At 49.2% G+C, this 8,189-nt stretch overlaps 1 pseudogene; it reads right to left on the bottom strand.

The window, feature by feature from the left end:
• Positions 1-6,746: 6,746 nt before the first annotated feature.
• LOC124277622 lies at positions 6,747-6,864 on the bottom strand (annotated as a pseudogene).
• Between the last annotated feature and the right edge of the window lie 1,325 nt (positions 6,865-8,189).

Raw genomic sequence — 8,189 nt, 5'->3', positions numbered from 1 at the left:
CCGTTAGCTCGACTTCTGGTGCTAACCCTAGCGCGTAGAAATAGGCCAAAACGAGCCAAAATAAGCGCGAAACACGCGGGGTTTTGGACTTCCGACATGCACACGCAAACCGACCAAAAGGGTGAAAATCGAACTAACCCTAGTTAAAAACTAACCTAACCCTTAGCTCTAACCCTAAGCCCAGCCCTAACACTCACCGTTAGCTCGACTTCTGGTGCTAACCCTAGCACGTAGAAATAGGCCAAAACGAGCCAAAATAAGTGCAAACCAGGTCGTTTTTTGCACTTCCGCCATGCACACGCAAACCGACCAAAAGAGTGAAAATCGACCTAACCCTAGCTAAGCCCCTAACCGTGGCTCTCACCCTAAGCCCAGCCCTAACACTCACCGTTAGCTCGACTTCTGGTGCTAACCCTAGCACGTAGAAATAGGCCAAAACGAACTTAAATAAGCGCGAAACACGCGGGGTTTTGGACTTCCGACATGCACACGCAAACCTACCAAAAGGGTGAAAATCGAACTAACCCTAGCTAAAAACCTGAACCTAGCTCTAACCCTAAGCCCAGCCCTAACACTCACCGTTAGCTCGACTTCTGGTGCTAACCCTAGCACGTAGAAATAGGCCAAAACGAGCCAAAATAAGTGCAAACCACGTCGTTTTTGCACTTCCGACATGCACACGCAAACCGACCAAAAGGGTGAAAATCGACCTAACCCTAGCTAAGCCCCTAACCCTAGCTCTAACCCTAAGCCCAGCCCTAACACTCACCGTTAGCTCGACTTCTGGTGCTAACCCTAGCACGTAGAAATAGGCCAAAACGAACTTAAATTAGCGCGAAACACGCGGGGTTTTGGACTTCCGACATGCACACGCAAACCAACCAAAAGGGTGAAAATCGAAATATCCCTAGCTAAGCCCCTAACCTTAGCTCTAACCCTAAGCCCAGCCCTAACACTCACCGTTAGCTCGACTTCTGGTGCTAACCCTAGCACGTAGAAATAGGCCAAAACGAGCCAAAATAAGTGCAAACCACGCCGTTTTTTGCACTTCCGACATGCACACGCAAACCGACCAAAAGGGTGAAAATCGACCTAACCCTAGCTAAGCCCCTAACCCTAGCTCTAACCCTAAGCCCAGCCCTAACACTCACCGTTAGCTCGACTTCTGGTGCTAACCCTAGCACGTAGAAATAGGCCAAAACGAGCTCAAAATAAGCGCGAAACACGCGGGGTTTTGCACTTCCGACATGCACACGCAAACCGACCAAAAGGGTAAAAATCGAACTAACCCTAGTTAAAAACTTAACCCTAGCTCTAACCCTAAGCCCAGCCCTAACACTCACCGTTAGCTCGACTTCTGGTGCTAACCCTAGCGCGTAGAAATAGGCCAAAACGAGCCAAAATAAGTGCGAAACACGCGTTTTTGCACTTTCGACATGCACACGCAAACCGACCAAAAGGGTGAAAATCGAACTAACCCTAGCTAAGCCCCTAACCTTAGCTCTAACCCTAAGCCCAGCCCTAACACTCACCGTTAGCTCGACTTCTGGTGCTAACCCTAGCACGTAGAAATAGGCCAAAACGAGCCAAAATAAGCGCGAAACACGCGGGGTTTTGCACTTCCGACATGCACACGCAAACCGACCAAAAGGGTAAAAATCGAACTAACCCTAGTTAAAAAACTTAACCTAGCTCTAACCCTAAGCCCAGCCCTAACACTCACCGTTAGCTCGACTTCTGGTGCTAACCCTAGCACGTAGAAATAGGCCAAAACGAGCCAAAATAAGTGCAAACCACGCGGTTTTTTGCACTTCCGACATGCACACGCAAACCGACCAAAAGGGTGAAAATCGACCTAACCCTAGCTAAGCCCCTAACCCTAGCTCTAACCCTAAGCCCAGCCCTAACACTCACCGTTAGCTCGACTTCTGGTGCTAACCCTAGCACGTAGAAATAGGCCAAAACGAACTTAAATAAGCGCGAAACACGCGGGGTTTTGGACTTCCGACATGCACACGCAAACCGACCAAAAGGGTGAAAATCGAACTAACCCTAGCTAAGCCCCTAACCTTAGCTCTAACCCTAAGCCCAGCCCTAACACTCACCGTTAGCTCGACTTCTGGTGCTAACCCTAGCGCGTAGAAATAGGCCAAAACGAGCCAAAATAAGCGCGAACCACGCGGGTTTTGCACTTCCGACATGCACACGCAAACCGACCAAAAGGGTGAAAATCGACCTAACCCTAGCTAAGCCCCTAACCGTAGCTCTAACCCTAAGCCCAGCCCTAACACTCACCGTTGGTTCGACTTCTGGTGCTAACCCTAGCACGTAGAAATAGGCCAAAACGAACTTAAATTAGCGCGAAACACGCGGGGTTTTGGACTTCCGACATGCACACGCAAACCGACCAAAAGGGTGAAAATCGACCTAACCCTAGCTAAGCCCCTAACCTTAGCTCTAACCCTAAGCCCAGCCCTAACACTCACCGTTAGCTCGACTTCTGGTGCTAACCCTAGCACGTAGAAATAGGCCAAAACGAGCCAAAATAAGCGCAAAACACGCGGGGTTTTGGACTTCCGACATGCACACGCAAACTAACCAAAAGGGTGAAAATCGAACTATGCCTAGCTGAGCACCTAACCTTAGCTCTAACCCTAAGCCCAGCCCTAACACTCACCGTTAGCTCGACTTCTGGTGCTAACCCTAGCACGTAGAAATAGGCCAAAACGAGCCAAAATAAGTGCAAACCACGCCGTTTTTTGCACTTCCGACATGCACACGCAAACCGACCAAAAGGGTGAAAATCGACCTAACCCTAGCTAAGCCCCTAACCGTAGCTCTAACCCTAAGCCCAGCCCTAACACTCACCGTTAGCTCGACTTCTGGTGCTAACCCTAGCACGTAGAAATAGGCCAAAACGAGCCAAAATAAGTGCAAAACACGCACACTTTTTTGCACTTCCGACATGCACACGCAAACCACCGTTACCAAACCCTAGGGTGAAAAATCGAACTAAACCTAGCAGAATGCCTGCTAACCTTACAATGGGAATGCTCTAACCCTAAGCCCAGCCCTAACACTCACCGTTAGCTCGACTTCTGGTGCTAACCCTAGCGCGTAGAAAGGGCTGGTGTTATGGAGGCATCGATATGTGATGCAAGAAGCTTGAACTCTATTCTAGCTTTTACTGGCAACCAGTGGAGGTCTCTGAGCACTGGTGTCATGTGCACGTGTCTTGGTGTTCTTGTGATGATCCGTGCAGCAGAATTTTGCAGCACCTGTAGCTTAGATAGCAGTTTACCACTGATGCCCTGGAAGCAAACTGTTGCAGTAGTCTAGTCTTGATGTTATTAGACCATGGGCAAGCACCTTTGCAGCTTCTGCGGTTATTAAGTGTCGAATATTTGCTGATGGATCGGAGATGATAATAACAGGTTCTACTGATGTGGGTAACCTGTTTCTCCATGGAGAGGTGTGAGTCCAGAAATATTCCCAGATCTTTTAAAGGTGGTCACTGAGAACTATTTCCGTGTCCGCTATCAGAATGGATTGTTCTTTCTACTCTGGACAACTGCTGCTTAGTGCCAATCAGCATCACCTCTGTTTTTCTTCGTTCAGTTTCAGCTTATTTGCTGTCATCCATGACTTTGTTCTTGCCGTTACAATCAGATATGCGTTGGAAGGAAACCTGAACGTTATTGAGTTTGAATTTGTCCATCATTTGTGTATCGTCAGCATATCCATGGTGAAGAAGCTTGAAGTGTTGGATGATGTTAGCCAGATTTGCCGTGTACAGCGTGAAGAGTATCGGACCTAAACAGATCCTTGTGGAACACCACAGTGTAGTTTGACGAAATCGGATTTTTTCATTGCCGATGATGACTGCTTGTCTCACGATCTTCCAAGTAGGATGAAAACCACTTGTGGCAGTTACCACGGATGCCAGATTCAACTAAAAGACGGCTTAGAGAACTTCATGGTCGATGGTATCGAATGCCGCTGACAGATCGAGCATGACAAGGGAAGCCATGAAGCCATCATCCAGGGCAGACAGTAGGTCATTGAGGACACGTATCAGGGCTGTTTCGGTGCTGTAATATTGGCGGTATGCGGACTGAACTTGTCAAGGATAGCATTGACAGATAGATGGACCTTTAGCCTGGTGTTGACAGCTCTTTCTAGTAGCTTGGACAAGAAGGAAAGGTTGGACACAGGTCGGAAGTTCTTAGGGTCATTAGGATCCAAGTTCGGCTTTTTGAGGTGAGGTCTCACAACTGCCTGTTTAAAGTGAGAAGGAAATATTCCAGATTCCAGGCTCATGTTGACAATTTCTGTTATGACAGGAAGCAGCTGATCTAGTAGCTGCAACAGAATCGCTGTTGGAATCGGGTCAAGGTCACACGTTGTAGGCTTGGAAGCAGTTATGAGGTCAGAAATCTCATTAGAGGAGAACGGATGAAAGTTTGTAAGTGGTTCACCACTGAAATTCTGTGATGATATGAGACTGTGTTCAGCTTGTGAGTCAGTTTGGAGTGTATTATGCCAAAACGAGACAAAATAAGTGCAAACCACGCCCTTTTTTGCACTTCCGACATGCACACGCAAACCGACCAAAAGGGTGAAACTCGAACTAACCCTACCTAAGCCCCTAACCTTAGCTCTAACCCTAAGCCCAGCCCTAACTCTCACTGTTACCTCGACTTCTGGTGCTAACCCTGGCCCGTTGAAAAAGGCCAAAATAAGTGCAAACCACGCCGTTTTTTGCACTTCCGACATGCACACGCAAACCGACCAAAAGGGTAAAAATCGACCTAACACTAGCTAAGCCCCTAACCTTAGCTCTAACCCTAAGCCCAGCCTTAACACTCACAGTTAGCTCGACTTCTGGTGCTAACCCTAGCGCATAGAAATAGGCCAAAACGAACTTCAATAAGCGCGAAACACACGGGGTTTTGGACTTTCGACATGCACACGCAAACCGAACAAAAGGGTAAAAATCGAACTAACCTTAGTTAAAAAACAGAACCTAGCTCTAACCCTAAGCCCAGCCCTAACAATCAGCGTTAGCTCGACTTCTGGTGCTAAACCTAGCGCGTAAGAATAGGCCAAAACGAGCCAAAATAAGCGCGAATCACGCCGGTTTTGCACTTCCGACATGCACACGCAAACTGACCAAACGGGTGAAAATCGAACTAACCCTAGCTAAGCCCCTAACCTTAGCTCTAACCCTAAGCCCAGCCCTAACACTCACCGTTAGCTCGACTTCTGGTGCTAACCCTAGCGCGTAGAAATAGGCCAAAACGAGCCAAAATAAGCGCGAAACACGCGTTGTTCTGGATTTCCGACATACACACACAAACCTACCAAAAGGGTAAAAATCGAACTAACCCTAGGTAAAAAACTTAACCTAGCTCTAACCCTAAGCCCAGCCCTAACACTCACCGTTAGCTCGACTTCTGCTGCTAACCCTGGCACGTAGAAATAGGCCAAAACGAGCCAAAATAAGTGCAAACCAGGTCGTTTTTTGCACTTCTGCTATGCACACGCAAATCGACCAAAAGAGTGAAAATCGACCTAACCCTAGCTAAGCCCCTAACCGTGGCTCTCACCCTAAGCCCAGCCCTAACACTCACCGTTAGCTCGACTTCTGGTGCTAACCCTAGCACGTAGAAATAGGCCAAAACGTGCCAAAATAAGTGCAAACACGTGTTTTTTGCACTTCCGACATGCACACACAAACCGACCGAAAGGGTGAAAATTGACCTTACCCTAGCTAAGCCCCTAACCGTAGCTCTCACCCTACGCCCAGCCCTAACAATCACCGTTAGCTCGACGTCTGCTGCTAACACGTAGAAATAGGCCATAACGAGCCAAAATAAGCGCGAAACATGCGAGTTTTTGCACTTCCAACATGCACACGCAAACCGACCAAAAGAGTGAAAATCGACCTAACCCTAGCTAACCCCTCATCCTAGCTCTGACCCTAAGCCCAGCCCTAACAATCACCGTTAGCTCGACGTCTGGTGCTAACCCCAGCACATAGAAATAGGCCCAAACGAGCCAAAATAAGCGCGAAACACGCGGTTTTTGCACTTCTGCTATGCACACGCAAACCGACCAAAAGGGTGATAATCGACCTAACCCTAGCTAACCCCCTATCCCTAGCTCTAATCCTAAGCCAAGCCCTAACACTCACCGTTAGCTTGATGTCTGGTGCTAACCCTAGCACGTAGAAATAGGCCAAAACGAGCCAAAATAAGTGCAAACCACGCCGCTTTTTCCACTTCCGACATGCACACGCAAACCGACCAAAAGGGTGAAAATCGGCCTAACCCTAGCTAAGAGCCTAACCTTAGCTCTAACCCTAAGCCCAGCCCTATCACTCACTGTTAGCTCGACTTCTGGTGCTAAACCTAGCGCGTAGAAATAGGCCAAAACGAGCCAAAATAAGCTCGAAACACGCAGTTTTTTGCACTTATGACATGCACACGCACCCTCTCCACACGGTCAAAGGCAAACCGCACCCCTCCCGAGATGCCTTCCCCTCGCCGTCATACTAAGCGACGCTCACATGGCCAAAAAATACCCCCCAAAAACACAAGCCGCTCTCAAGTCCCTACCCTATGGCGCCATGTATTACGTAACTTATCGACGGCGCACTTGAGAAAAAACTGATATACATGCAACAGCGGTGGCACAAACCCAGTCGTACCCTTGACCAAAACACAAACGCGGAAAAAAACCCATGTCTACAGCACCGGAGTTCCCAGGCGGTCACCCATCCAAGTACTATCTCGGCCCGACGGGGGTTAACTTCACGGTGCAGACAAGAAGGGGTGTTTTCACAGTGGTATGGCCGTAGACGTAGACAAAATGTTTCTCTGACCGCTGCTATAGAGCGGTAAACCAGAGCCAGTGAGCGAGTGAATTACTTTTACCGCCGCTTCAGCGCTTCAAAAACACTGCCCTTTCCCCATACCAACGAGGACGAAATGATAAAGCGCCGTATGGAAACCCCTCAAGGATCCTGGTGAGCAGTGGCGTGCCCAACGCTTCCGAACCCATTTCCCCACCTCGTTGTGCTTCAACCCCACGTGGCTGGGGTTCGAATCCTCGAGTGGTTTGCCTGTGCCAAACTCGTGGAAGGCGCGGCGCTGCATAGTATTCTGTGGCAGATGCGCTGTCTCAGCCTGTCGCACTTGTCGACACCTATTATCTGCTTCGGCCAGGTTCGAATCCCAAAATGGTTCGCTTGCGCCAACATGGCGATTCACGGGGAAAGTGGCCAGAACTTCACCGATCTACCTACCGTTACCAAAAGCGTTGCCGCAAGACGGACATACATGGTGAGGGTACCGCACAGACCTGCCGTGATGGTGGAAGAAATAACGATATGGCAGCCATCGTGAGTGAATTCCTTTCATCGCCGCATGGACGCTTCAGATGCTACCGCTACCGCTGCGACATTCCCAACAAGGGTGGGGCCGGCAGGGTACTGAACAAAAGACTGACGGACATACACGGCGGCCGAGGTAGCACACACCGCCTCCAAGATGGCTGAGGAATAGAGAGAATTACTTTTATGGCCGCTTCAGACGCTACGTACATCGGGGGTGGGGGCAGGTGGCGTGAAGGCTCGCGGCACTCACACGCAGAAAATTCAAAACCCCCGGGGAGCTACATCGAATGTAAAAGGGCCTGTGGGGGTTGTCTTAAAAAGCCCGAGGCACACTTCAACAGAAAGCAGAGCGGCTCAATGGAATTTTAAAACACTCGAGGAGCTACCGCGGGGTACGGATTATAGGTAAAGTCTGTGGCAGCCAGGCAGAGTCACCTATTGAAAATTCAAAACGCTCGGGCAGCTACATCGAGGGTGCGAGGGCCTGCCGGGGTTGCTGTAAAGAGTACCAGGCACACCTCAACAGAAAGCAGAGTGGCTCATTGGAAATTCAAAATGCTCGGGCAGGTACCTCGGAGTATAGGTAAACTTCCTGCCAGCCAGGCAGAGTCGCCCATTGAAAATTCAAAACGCTCTGGCAGCTACAACGAGGGTACGAGGGCCTCTCGGGGTTGCCGTAATGTCATTGTTATATCACTATAACAAGATAGTTTCCAACTGTTTTCTGATAACTTTTCAGGGGTGCACTTCACCCCCATGAAGTGTATGTTGTCGGGTAAGAGTATCTTGG

This window comes from Haliotis rubra, unplaced genomic scaffold (genome assembly GCF_003918875.1).
Source record: "Haliotis rubra isolate DU_JTF1 unplaced genomic scaffold, ASM391887v1 Scf2247, whole genome shotgun sequence".
NCBI lineage: Eukaryota > Metazoa > Mollusca > Gastropoda > Lepetellida > Haliotidae > Haliotis > Haliotis rubra.
This window is presented reverse-complemented; position numbering and strand designations above follow the sequence as displayed.